The sequence below is a fragment of the Elephantulus edwardii genome, unplaced genomic scaffold (assembly GCF_000299155.1).
Source record: "Elephantulus edwardii isolate Elephantulus edwardi_28Jun2011 unplaced genomic scaffold, EleEdw1.0 scaffold00013, whole genome shotgun sequence".
NCBI classification, from domain to species: domain Eukaryota; kingdom Metazoa; phylum Chordata; class Mammalia; order Macroscelidea; family Macroscelididae; genus Elephantulus; species Elephantulus edwardii.
Window position 1 is genome coordinate 10,542,275 of NW_006399763.1, and position 14,986 is coordinate 10,557,260.

The 14,986-nt window shown below is 33.5% G+C and overlaps 1 pseudogene; it reads left to right on the forward strand.

The window, feature by feature from the left end:
- The first annotated feature begins 2,856 nt into the window (after positions 1-2,856).
- LOC102846307 lies at positions 2,857-3,580 on the forward strand (annotated as a pseudogene).
- The last annotated feature ends 11,406 nt before the right edge of the window (positions 3,581-14,986 follow it).

Sequence of the window (14,986 nt, forward strand, 5' to 3'; positions counted from 1 at the left end):
ATATTCAGAGTCTCTTCTGACATCCATTTTGATTTTTTTTCTTCTCCCTTCTTTGTAATAACTTTCTGCATTCTTCATGGACTATATTCTTGGTATCTTCCCACAGCTTATTTATACTTTGTTCATTAGTGTTCAAGGCCTGAAACTTATTCCTTTATTGGTTTTTAAGTTCAGGTGAGATAGACTTAACCTTCTTTAGTTTTAATTTGAATTTGTATATGAGCAGTTGGTGGTATGTTCTACAATCAGCACCTGGCCTAGTTTTTACTGCTGATATTGAACTTTTCCAATGTTTCCTTTCATAGATATAATAAATTTTATTCTTGTGCATCCCATTAGGTGAAATTCATGTGTTTATGTTTCTTTTTAAAGATATTTGCTATGAATAAATCATTGTACAGAATTCTATTATTCTACCCCCAGCCTCATTTCTGTTACCAAGTCTAACTGATCCTTCTTCCTGGTCCCCAACTTTTGCATCCAAGTCACCCATTATATTAAAGCACCTTGGTTACATGTTCAATCGATTTCTGACTGCAACAGTTGATATAAATCATCTAAGAAAAATTATTACTTGTGTGTGCTTTATTGATTATCCAAAACTATTTGACTATGAGGTTCACAACAAATTATGGCTAACATTGAGAAGAACGGGAATCCCAGAACACTTAATTGTGCTTACAGCAAACGAATACCTAGACCAAGAAGCTATTGTGCTAACAGAGAAAGTGAACACTGCATGATTTAACATCAGGAAAAGTGTATGTCAGAGCTGTATTCCCTCTCTACAAATAATCATTGTGTACACTGAGTCATTCATGAAGCTGAACTATGAAGAAGAACATGGCATTAAGATCAGAATAAGACTCATCAAACACTTGAGTTATGCAGATGACACAACCGTGTTTGCTGATAGTGAGGAGAACTGAAACATTTGCTGCAGAAGACCAAAGACTACAGTTTTTAATACAGATTGCATTTCAACATCATGAAGATAAAAATCCTCACTACTGAACCAATAGACAATTTCATGGTAGATGAAGACAAGATTGAAATGATAAATAATCTAATCTTACTTAGATTCATAATGAACCTCCTTGACTTTAAATCTTCTGTCAGGAAAATCTATGAATTACCGAGGAGCAATGAGATCAGTTTGAAGACTAAGGTACACCTGATTCAGCCTTTTTAATCATTTGCTGTGCATCTGAGCATTCAACAGTGAATATGGATGACAAGAGAAAAAATATGCCTGAGTTTTATATGTGTGTGTGTGTGTGTGTGTGTGTGTGTGAGAGAGAGAGAGAGAAAGAGAGAGAGAGACTTGGAAAAGAATATTGAATATCCCATGAACTGGAAACAAACCACCCCAAACCCAAACAGTTAATTATTGAAAAAATGTGTAGTCAAAGTGGTCCTTGGAGACAAGGATGATGAAACTTCATCACAGATGTCTTGGACATGTTGCTATGGGAGATTATGCCTTTGAAATGGATTTTATGCTTGCAGGGGTAGAAGATAAGCAAAAGAAAGAAATGTCTCCAATGAGATAAATTGGCAAAGTGACTGTAGCAATGGGCTTAAGGGTGTCAGAGATGATGAAGATGGTACAGGTGGCACAGGGTTCAGATATGTGGATTACCGAGTCACTATGTGTCATTCAAATCTATGATACCTAACAACAAACGTGGGAACTTTTTTCCTTCCATAATTTATTTCTAATATTTTGAACATATTTTGGACAAAGTTAGTCATTATATTATGTTAGTACTAATTAAGGAAACAGATTTAAGGACTTGGTTCCATGTGAAACATAATTTAAGTATTAGAGAGATTGTCATTGCTTCTTACATTAAATTGCTAAAAACGGTAAGCTGATTTGTCTTAAAGTAAACAGAAATTTGCAACTAAAACTTTTATAGAATAATCATCAGTGAAAACCACTTACTGAGATCCTCATTGCATTATGCATTGCACTAATATACATGCAGGGAGCTCTGGTAGCCTAGTGTTAAGAAGCTGTGCTACAGTATTTAAGGTGCAATGTTTGAATCCACCAGATGCTTCTTGTAAGAAGAATGTGTCGTTTATTGCCTCTGAAAATTCTCTGGTGAGCCAAATATGGATCTGTTATGATTTGATGGCACTCAGCAACAACATAGACGTTTATATTGGGAGCATTGGTGGCCTTGTGGTAAGGAGCTGCGCTGTATACTCAAAGGAACATGTTTGAACCCATGAGCTACTCCGTGAAAGATGAGCAATCTCTCCCTTTGTGATTAACTCTCTGAAAACCCACTACAGGGTCAGCTATGGATTGGTTTCAACTGTATGGTACATAACAACAATACAATATACGTACAGAAATGAAGTATAAATTTTGCTGTTTGCTTTCACAGAGCCTTTAAGAGTCTTTAAATTAAGTTTTATTTTACATTCATGGACAGAGATGTGAAAACATAAATATAAACATAGCTTTATTGCAAAAAGCTGTTAACAATCCATACATAACATATAGAAGTCACTAGAGACCCTTTTACAATAGTATTTTTATTTACGTTGTCTTTTTTTACTTAGTCTTCATGTTTTCTGAAAATTCAGAACTACTCAAAGATATTTAGTTCCTCCTACAGGAACTATTAGAAAATGAGTGAATGTTGTAATTACAAACTTGATTACCTTAATGAGTTATCTAAGGATTTAGTTATTTTCACATTTTAGTTACTGTTGTTGTTGGGTGCCTTTGAGTAAAGTGCTTATAGCAATTTGTTGCTGAAGAAGTAAATGGGCAGGATCAAGAAATATAATAATGGGAGGAGCCAGGAGCTGCCGAGACATAGAGCATCCCCCTACTTGTTTAAGTATAGCATAATCAGCGATACAGTATTGGGAAATCGTGCTTATTACTGCAGTTTACAGACAAGAGATTTTCAGCTGCTCATTATGTTACTATTGGTGTTGAGTTCGATGCTCAAATGGTTCCTATTGATGGAAAACAGATTAAACTGCAGATATAGGACACGGCAACGCAAGAGTCCTTTCGCTCCGGCAGGTCATATTACAGAGGTGCAGCAGATGCTGTCCTAGTTTATGATATTACACGGAGAGATACATTCAACCACTTGACAACCTGGTTAGAAGATGCCTGCCAGAATTCCAATTCCAACATGCTCATTATGTTGATAGGAAAGAAAAGTGAATCAAGAAGAAAAGAAAAGAAAGAAAAGAATCAAGAAGAGAGGTACAAAAAAGAAGGTGAAGCTTTTGCAAGAGAGCATGGACTTACCTTCATGGAAACTTCAGCCAAGATGCTTCCAACGTAGAAGAGGCATTTATAAATATGGCAAAAGAAATTTCTGAAAAAATCTAAGAAGACCTTATTGACATCAGTAAGGAGGCAAAGGGCATTAAAATTGGCCCTCAGCATGATACGATTAATGCAATACAGGTGGGCAGTCAGGGAGGCCTGCTAGCAGGGATGGCAGCTGCTGAGTGCTTCTTTCTACTGTCTGGCTACCTAGGTGGGACTTCCTCACGGTCTCCTCACTTGTTCTATCACCCTCTTCTCCTGCTCAACTGAGACATGAAACTATTCAAAATGGCTTTGTCACAGAAGATTTTACTCCTCCAAATTCTGACTTTCAATAAATGTTTTCTTATAAAAGAAAAAAACATGTAATGACAACAGAAATCCTAGATAAATTGCATTTATAATCTTTTCTGCTATGATTAACAACAAACAAAGGAGCTCTCTTAGCCTAGTGGTAATAAACTATGTGGCGGTCTCAAAGGCACATGTTCAAATCTATCAGCTCTTCCATGGTACAAAGATGAGCAGTCTCTTCCTGTGAGATTAACTGCTTCTGAAAACTCACCAGAAGGACAGCTAGGTGTTAGTTCTGACCAGATGGTACACAGACAACAGCAGTAACAACAGTTAATAAAAGCAGAGGTCAACAATTATCCCAGATTTTTATCCTGCTGTACACTCCAGGCCTGTGCTGGAGAATCTGGTAAAAGATAGACCAGGATCCTACACACTGTTAGCTGTGGCTGAGCTAATTGCTGTGTCCTAGGAGAGTGAACAGCTCAAAAGAGAGTGAGAACATGAGGATCTATGACCTTATATAAGCATCTAGTAGTTTGGTGAATACGTACCACCCTAACCTTATCCCTTAATAAAAAAATAATTCATCACAACAGAAAAAATTAATCAATATCTAGGACAGCCAATTTAAGCAAAAAATTATTAACACCACAAAAGTTTATTGTGGAATAATCAGAAACAACTTTGAAATTAAGTCAATTAAAGATCCTAATTATAACATATGTTCTAAAAAGAAAGTGATAGATTTTTAATCTCTTTTTACTGGATATGCTTGCAATATGATGGTCAAAACTCTCTCGGTTTCTGTATTTTTTCCTTTTTTTAATATTAGTTTATTTATAAAGTTTAAGTAAATAGTTTATCCATTAATGTAAAATCTGACATATAATGCTAATTCTTTAAAAATTATACAAATATCAGCAGAAATTTTTTATCATCATTGAACACTATTTTCAAAATATCATAATGTACATTTATTTGTATTGTGCATCAAGGAAGACTTAAAATTCTTATTTGGTTGAGTTCAACATTTAAGTACTTTTCCATTACGTATTAATTACTATATTAATCTAAGATCATAGCATATTTACATAATGATATTCCTCCATGGAAAATATTCTTAAAACACATAAACAATGAAATTGTTAATATAAAAGTAAAAGTAATTTGAAAGAATTTGAAATCTTGCATATGATACAACCTTGACTGCTAAAATTGAGGAGGACTTGAAATGCTTGCTGCAGAGGATCAAAGGCTACAGACTTCAATATGTGTTATATCTCAAAATCAAGAGAACAAAATGTTTGTCACTAGGCCAATGAAAAAGAGACATAAACTGTCAATTATCACATCTTGCTTGGATTCACAATCAAAACCCTTGGTACCAACAGGCAGGAAAATAAAAATGCATATTGCATTCTGAAAGTAGGCTGCCAGAGAACTCTCCAAAATATTGAAAAGTAATAACGGCAATTTAAAAACAGAAGTGCACCTAATCTAAACCACCATCTTTTTTGTTACATGTTGTGCAGTCAAAAGTTGGACAATGAATAAGGGTAACAAAAGAAGAATTGATGCTTCTGAATTATATTGCTTGAGAATAGTGCTGAATATACCATTTGGACTTCTAAAAGAATATGCTTTGTATATCATATACAAAAATCAACTCAAGATAGATAGTAGACCTGGGAATAAAGCCCAAAAATATAAATATCATAAGAGATAAAATGGTATCAAGCTTAGAAGGCTACATAGCCTATGGTATAAAAAAGCTGACAAATAAAGTCAGAAATGCACAATTAGGAGAAGATAAAATTGATGAATGGGATCTTCTAAAGATTAAATCCCTGTGCACATCAAGAACATGTTCTAATAGGGTGAAAAGAAACTCTACTAGGGAAAACATTTGTCGATACATTCTCAGGCAAGGGTCTCATAACAAAAGATTACAGACTACTACAGGGCCTCCTGTCTTGTACCACCCTATGCATTTCCTGATGCTGAATTAACAGTGCAGTGATACTGAATACAATGGACCTCTGGGAGAACCAGTGTTACCTGATTAATTGGATTATAGTGTGGTTACATATTCTGTTTTGTGAACTAAAGAACAAATTTAAGCTACAAGTTGCAATGCTTAAGGATTCTATGGGAAGAATATGAATAATTCAGGAAGTATTTAAAGAAGATGAAAGTAGTATACAGTCATTGTACCAAAAATAAGGCATAGCATTTCTCTATGACTATTTTCAGAAACCAACAGTGAATAACAAATAATTCATAATTACCAAATGCGGTTCATAATAGGTATACAAGGATGGTTCACAAAAGAAAACCCATAAGTGTAATTTGTCATTTTGTTGTTATTATGTGCTGTCGAGTCACCTGAGACTCATAATGACCCCTATGTACAACAGACCTAAACCCTGCTCTACTCTTTGTCAGTTTTATACAACTATTCCCATTACCCCAGTGACTTGAATCAATCCATCTCATCAATGGTCTTCGTCACATTAACAAAACAATAAGAACCACTTAATCTATCAATTGATGTAGAAAAGTTCTTTGAGAAAATCTAACACTGCTTTCTGATTTAAAAACTAAAGAAAATACTACAAATAGAAGGGAATTTTGTCAACATAGTGCAAAGTATGTATGTGAAACCAAGAACAAATGTTGTTATCAATAGATAAAGACTAAAGACATTCCTGTTGTGAACAGGCATCAAGCAAGGAAGCCTGTTATCACTACACTTTTTCAGTATTGTATTAGAAGTATTTGCTAGTGCAATAACACAATAGAAAGAAATAAAAGGACAGTGTTTTGTGTATTTTAAAGGTATATCATTTGATGCGCAGAAGAAAACCAAGGTTGTGCCTTTTTGATCTATGGGAATTTTAATCACTACACAATGCCCTTCCTTATTTTTTTATGGTGGTTTTCATCCTGAGGTCCATTTTTATCACATATTAGTGTTGCAACTCCTGCATTCTTTTTCCAAGAACTACCCTCTCCTGACAATATTCCCAAAGTATGTGAGAAGATATTTTACAATGCTCTCCTCCAAAGAGCACCCTGAGTGCACTTTTTCCAAAACATATTCTTTTAGCAGCTCATGGGATACTGTTTTCTTTTACAACATTAACATTCAAAGGCATCATTTCTTCTGTTATCCTTATTCATTCAACTTTCCGATGCATAGCAAGTAACTGAAAAGACCATGGCTTGAATTAAGCACACTTCAGTTTTTAAATTGACATTCTTTCTTTTTAGAACTTTGGAGAGGATCGTGACAGTAAGCTTTTCCCAGTGGAATACATCTTTTGATTCCTTTTACTTTTAAGTTATTTAAGAGTTCTTTGAAGGATTTCCACTCTTACATTGTTGCATATTTATTTTCCTCTCTCCCTCTGCTCCTTCCCACAGTTAATTCTTCTTCCATATTTTTAATTGTCATGCATATAATGCCTAATCAACAAGCCTTTCAAACAGTGCTCATCTCATCCAGTGTAGTGTTCATTGTCTATCCACTTTTTTCCCTGTTCTTCCCTCATCTGCTGTGTCAATCATATTTTATAACATATCTGTTCTTCTGTATTTGTCCTTTTGTGGCTGAGACTTTTTTTTTCCACTCCACATAATGTCTTCCAGACTCACCCGTGTTGTGTAGTGTTTTACTAGTTCATGGTTTTCACTGCTGCATAATATACAGTGTGACTGTACCACAGTTTTTCTATCCATTCATTTGTGGATGGTCTATTGGGTCGCTTCTATCAGTTTTCTATTGTGAATAATGCAGCACTAAACATGGATATATTCCTAGTAGTGGTATAGCTGGGTCAAATGGCATTTCTATCTTCAAACTTTTGAGAAAATGCTAGGTCACCTTCCATAGTATTTGTACCATTTTATATTCCCACTAGCAGTGAAGAAAAGTTTCAACTGATCCACACCTCTGTTAGCATTTCCTGTTTGCTGCCCTGTTGGATGTTGGACTTTACTATTGTTGCTGGGGGAAGATAATAATACCTCATGATTGTTTTTATTTAAACACAAGGATAGCTAAGGATTTTGAACATTTCCTCACATATGTGTTAGTCATCTGAAATTCATCTTAGTGGGGTGTCTATTTATATCTTGTGCCCATTTTATGATTGAGTTGATTTGATTTTTTTCTTGTTGAGGTGCTGGAGTTTTCTGTACATTTTAGCTGTAAGTCCCTTAACAGAAATGTCATTACTAAGTGCTTTACCTACTCTGTGAGTTTCCTTTTAAACCTATTGGAGAAGAGTTTTGATGCCCATAGGAATTTGCATGTGTCAGATATAGTAAGGATAGGACAAGGTTCAAAACTGTTATTCATAGTGTCACTATGAGTCATACTCAATTCCATAATACCTAACAGCTACAGCGTTGAGGAAATTCCTCTCTCTTCCTACTTTGTTTTTTGTTTTAATCATGATGGATGCTGCCTTTTGCCAAAAACATTTTCTTCATCAACTGATAGGATGATGTGGTTCTTGTTCCTGGTTGGGTTTTTCTTTGGGGTTTTGTTTTGTTTTGCATTTTGGTGTTTGGTTTTAGTGTCATTATTACATTAATTGCTTTTATTATATTGAACCATCCTTGCCTGCTTGTTATGGATGTCTCTTGGCCATAATGAATTATTTTTTAATGTATACTGCTAGATTCTATAGGCTAGGATTTGTTAAGGATTTTTGTGTCTATGTACAGAAGAGCTATTCTTCTGTAGTTTTCTATTTTGGTGGTGTCATACCAGGGACTGTCAAGAGAACAAAGAAATCTGTCTTGGAGAGGGTAATACCAAGTTTCTTCTTAGAGACATGAATTTTGAAGCTCTGACTCATGTACTTTGGGAAGATGGGTAAGAGTGTCCAGTATTTGGAGAAGGACATCATACTTGGAAGAAGGAAGGAACAGCACAGAAAAGGAAGACCTTAGATGAGATGGATTGATACAGTAACTGGAGTGATGGGGGTGGTTTGTCAGTCAATGAGACTGGCTCAGGATAGGGAATGCTTCAGATCTATTGTACAATGGTCACTATGAGTTGCAAGCAACTAGATGGCACTTCAAACAACAACAATTTCATTCCTAGATTAATTATTTATATCTATATTTGTCAGAATAAAATTCAAGATCAGAATATTCTTTCTGAAGCAATTATGGTATGAGAAAAATGTTAATATTGAAACTTGGGTCTTTCTTACACATATAAAATTCTTGAACACCTTAGAAAGGTATAGCTTCCAAATGTCTGAAAATTAAACTATGCCAAGCCCTTTACCCAGAAAACACACTGCATATACATTTATTAAATGTTATAGATTGAATCAGAGATTATGTAGGTACTAGCTTTTGGAGTGAACTGTGAGTTCATACAGAAGTAATGCTACTTTTGCTAGAAGACTATTCTGTAGATTCCCCTTTGTGATCAGACTGACAGCTGGCTAGGTTATGCTTGGCCACATATAGTTGCATAGCTACCAAGAAACTCAGCTGCCTGTTCTAAGGATGTGGTCAGCAAGAGGACTGATGATATTTTAGTTAATCAAATTTCACATAGGCCAGTAAGTTTGCTTCTGCAGCTCCAAAGGAAAATCCTGCCAAGTATACTTTATTTAAGTACTGAGTTGAGATCTTGAAAAAACTGCTGCAGTTGCTTCCTCAGGCAAAGGTTTTCTAGTGACAAGTCCTCACATAAAAAGGATCCTTTGTTATTAATTTTTCAAACATGAGGGAACATATCAAGAGTGGAGTAGGGACAAGGGCACATGTAACAATAGGTATGATAAGTCAGGAGACTGATGATCACAAGAAAAGATATCAAGGAAACTACATAGTATGTAATAACATAAATATCTTCTGATTTTACCTTTAAGTGGAATAAAAACAAACTGATTCATTGAATATGGGAATCCTCTCCTTACAGTGAAGTCAAGTGTGGTATATTGGAATAAATTATCAGCTGTGGTGAAATATGCTGATAATCATTGAAGAGTTCATAGAGAAAACTCATTTTTGGAACAACACTCTATCTATGCAAAAGAATGTATCTCCCCGGAGGGAAAACACTACTTTACCAAGATTTTAGGCAATATATATACATAATATAATTAAAACAGAACACACTTTTTTTTATTTTATTGTTTCTTTTCAAATCTAAACAGTAGCAGATTAGCTTGCTCATTGGCAAAATAAAAATATTACAGTTATTACGCTGGTACGCAATCAGCAGCCCTTTATTAATGTAGAGTCATTAAAAGAGTCATCTCGCCAACCAACCTGTCAATTGATCACAGATATACAGTAGGAGTCCAGATGGAATCAATTGACCCTGACCTAAATCAAGAAAACTTCTAAAAATTACTTGTAGCACAAAAGTAACTTTTTGTTTGTTTGTTTAATGTTTGGAATTTTCAGTAGTTCTTTCTGTAGTAAAAACTAATTGATTCAGTTTGGAAAGAATTTTTTACATACTAAACTAGTTAAATTATAACTTATTTTTGTTCTGCTTTTCCCCTTGATTTACAACTTCTTCTCTGCAGTCTGGTTATGATAGGGTTAACTGTAGAATTTTGTATAAATACAGCTTTCTTATTTTAATTCAAAGACATTATGATGCAATAAAATGGATAAAGCCAAGAAATATTTAACTTTAAAATTAGGTTTAAAAAAAGAAATTATAGCTGACCAATCTTAAAACCATGTTTGAGAAGTTATGCTTTGAAGTGTGTTTGTGTGTGTAAGTAAGTGTGTCCTCTATTGTTAGTATTAGGGGCTTAGGAGTTGTTTCCAACTTACAGCAAACCTAGGTACAGCCTAGCAAAACAATGTCAGGGCTTATATCGTGCTTCAAATTGCTGCATGTTTGAATCTATGGGTATTTTCACTGTGTCTGTCCATTTCAGTAAGAATCTTTCATTTCTTTCATTGACTTTCTACTTTACCAAGCATGATGTCCTTCTCCTTTGACTAACCAAATTCTGATGAACAAAGTATATGAGACAAAGTCTTTCTCACTTCCAGGAGAACTTTAGTTCTTTAGTAATAGTTATAAAATTGCCCAACTTTGATCTCATACAGTACAAGTAATAAGAAAGTTAATTATTTTAAGTGTACATTTTGAAGAATACAACCAGAGTTTAATACGGAAATCAAATTATAAGACAGTTTGATCATCTTGAAATATTTTCTATAATATTCAATATTCAGGATACAAGTTGCCTCAAATTACAACGTCTGTCTGGACTCTTCAGTTACCTGTTCTTTGATCCTCAAAACTGAGAATTTAGTGGTCTTTTTATCTGGTATAGAATGTTCTATTAGAGTTGGATTTTATGTAAAGTGTATCATACAATATGTAGGTTTTTGTGTTTTAAATCTTCACAATAAAAGATAAATTCAGTTTAAGTTGTTATGTATAGTAAATATCTTTTCCTTTTTGTTGCTAAATAGTCTCCTATACTAAGAGTAAGAGAGAGATACAACAAATTGTATATTCATTTGTCAATAAACCAAAATTGGATTATTTCAAAGTTTTAGTTATTAACTATACTGTTTGTACATTCACGTAAAATATTTGGTATGTCTATATGTTCTATTTTGTTGTTGTTAAATATCCTTAGTAGGTAAAAGTAATTACCTGGATATTACTGTGTCATATATTAAATTTATTTTAACCTTAAAAAAATCCAAAAGCAATGATATCACCTTTGAATTTTGCACAAATATATATTTGAAAATCCCAATCGTTCTAACTCATCTGTGATATTTTATAGTTTCTTAAGTTTAATGTTAGCCATGCTAATGAGTATGTTGTAGTAGGGGATTATCATTTGCATTGACAATTTTGTGACATTGAAATTATTTTACAAAACTTTACAAAATTTTTTAGAAAGTTCATGTGTTTTTAAATGAAAATATTAATCTTATTATTGAATAATTGAGTTATTTTTATGTTTATATGTATTTTCTTTACTCTTATTGTTTATTTTCAATTTTCTTTATTATGTATTTAAGGATATTGTTCATTTTAATGGGATCTATTGCATTTCTGTTTTATGATATATATTTTTATAGATTTCTTGGATATATCTTTTTCTTAACTCAAATAATAAACATTTGTCTTCCTGTATTTTTTTTCCTAGAAGATATTTTAGCTCTTACGTTTCTATTTTTATTAAATAGCACAGGTCTGTCCATTTTCTGTACATAGTAATTTGGTTGCTGTGATGCTAAACACTGTGACACTGATGTGTCAAATACCATGATGATTACCCATGATGCATAGTGTTTGGTGGAGCTTCCAATTAAAACAAGCTTGGAAGCAGGAGTGGCAACCACTTCCAAAATTACTTGCCTCCAGAAACTCTATGAAAGTGGAAACACTATAAAAGTTATATATCAGGTCTTTTGTTCATAGGGTGGCTGTGAGTCTTCTGCAACTTGAAGGTACTTAACAACAACAACATGTTTCTATCTAAATTACATTGTTGTTGTGTATCATCCAGTTGGAACCAATCTATAGATGACCCTTGTGTAGGTCTTCAGATACGGTAAATTACATAAGAGTATTTTGCCCATCTTTTTTTCCCCATGGAGCAGCTGGTGTATTCGAACTGCTTGTCTTTGCATTGGCAGTGCAATTTCTTACTATTAAGTGACCAGAGCACCTCCTACAATATATAGAAAGTGACTTCTTGTATATTATTTTTGTTATAGTTGTGGTATATTTCAGGAGAAGAATGGGCCATCTCCTCCTATGTGATTAACTGACTCTGAAAACCCACTGGAAGGCCAGTAAGGGTCTGTTTCGATCAATGAAACACAACAACGAAGATGTTATGATTATAATCTGTTTTCACATAATTACCAGTGTTGCAGTACTTTTTACAGTTTTGTTTGCCCAGTAGTTTTTTAGAAAGGCATCCATTATTTATAAAATTATAAAAAGCAAAGATGTCAGTTTGAGTATTAAGGTGTTTTATACCCAAAGCATTTTATTTTTAATTGTCTCATATGAATCCAAAGTACTGGACAATGAATAAGAAAAACTGTAAAGAATTCATACACTTGAAATATGAAAGTTCAAGAATATTGCATATTGAAGGTGCCTTGAAATCGTCAAAAAATAAACAAAACTATCTTAGAAGAAATCCATCCAGAATGTCCCTTGGAAACAAGGATGAAGAACCTTATCTCAAGTGGTTTAGACAAGTAATTAGTCATTAGAGTAGGATATTATACATGGTAAATAAAGGGCCAGCAAAAAAATGCAGAAGATCTCAACATGATGAATTAGCATAGTGGTGGTATAATAGATTTCAACATAGTAAAGATGAGGATGGCACAGGATTGTGCAATGTCCCATTCTGTTATATATATGCTCATTATGAGTTGGGACTTATTTGTTGCCAGTTATCAACAGTTACATATTTATTACAAATGTATATCTCAAAATATGCTTAATGTATCTTTTAAGTAAATCTTGAAATCATGTCTTTTAAGTCTTCCAAGATATTTTTATTTAAAAAAATTGAGGTTTGTTTCCATTATTGTAGTTTATGTTTTAATACACATTTTAAAATCACTCCTTTAATTTCTTTGAAATAATTTTTTTTATAAACTTGACTTAGATTAATAAAATCTTTGTTAAAGTTGGGGAAGGAAAATTGCATGTATAACAATATAGAATAATGCCTTATAAGTTACATGTATTTTTTATATATAGTATATATTAGGGATTTCTGGTGGCCTAGTGGCAAGAAGCTGTGTTGCAATCATTAAGGTACCTGGGCAGTCTCCTCCTGTGCAATTAACTGCCTCTGAAAACCCACCGGAGGGTCAGATATGTGTCAGTTCTGATTCGATGTTAAACAACAACAATGTACATATTTTCATGTCATATTTAATTCTAAATAGTAACATATGAGTTGTCTGGTTTCGCTTAGGCTTTATTTATTGTACATTTTCTGTCTTACTATTATTCATCTGCCAGTTTGTCATACTGTGGTTGTCATTCTGGAAGCTATGTTATCGATATTACATTACCAGAAAAATTACTTATAGTTGAAAGGTTTCATTGGAACATCTAGGCTAATAATATTAAGAAGAACAATTAGCAGTCTACATATGAAAATATTGGACACTGATATTATGAATATTAAAATAAGGTATTTGATACAGAATCAGAAGACGAGTCCCTCAGGTTGGAGGACACTCAAAATATGATAGGGGAAATCCAATACTTCTGCAAGATAAACTCAACTTTAATGAATTGGATAAAGTTTTTGCATCTTCATTTGCTCATGTGGCATGACTCAAAACCAAAAGAAATTACTTTAAATACCCATTAATAATAAGAACATAAAACATACAAAGCACCAATCTAGAAAAAAATGCTAATTAAAAAAACTATATCTAAAGATCATTAACATAACAAATGTACTGGTATTGACTTTTATGAATCAAACAATTATGTTTTCTACTAAGATAGAAATGACAAATTAAAAAGATATTTCTTCACATTGATCATCAAAAAGAACACTTCATATGTTTCCTGAAGTATGTTATTGTCAATGAAAATAGCCATACATGCAAAGGGAAGATCAACTTCTATTCAAATTTATGCCTCAGAAGCTAATACTGAAAGGAAAATATTGAGTATTTCACCAACTTCTACAATCTGAATTGATCAAACATGCAATCAGGATGATCAGAAAATTACCGAGGATTGAAATGTGAAAGTTAAAAAGAGAAATGATTGATAATACAAAAACATATCTTTGCCAATAGAAGTTACGCCAGAACTCAAACGGCAGAATTTTGCAATACTAAGGACTTAATGAATACATGGATTACAAAGTACAGGGCAAGATTCAGATTTGTTGTTCATAGTGTATGTATGAGTTGTGATTGGCTTAATGGCATCTAAAAATAGCATTCATTAAAAATATCTTATCGTCAATACAAATGGACATTGTAAAATGGAAACCATTATTGAACCTCATCAGATAGAATGCACAAATATCAAATAGACAATATCTGTAGATAGAAACAACAGATAAAATCGTTGTCATCAGACAGAATAAGGCCAACCATCAATACCAGAATAGATCATTAATTGTTCACATGCAAGTTCAAATTGAAATTAAAACAAGTTTATGATAGCTAAAATTTGAACTTAAGTATACTCCATCCACCCTATGAGGAGAAATGTGGGGTCAGGATTGGTGGACGATTTATCAACAATCTGCATTATGCGGATGACACAACCCTGCTTGCTGAAACTGAGGAGGACCTGAAGCGCCTGCTGCAGAGTGTCAAGGACTGCAGCCTACAATATGGATTGAGGCT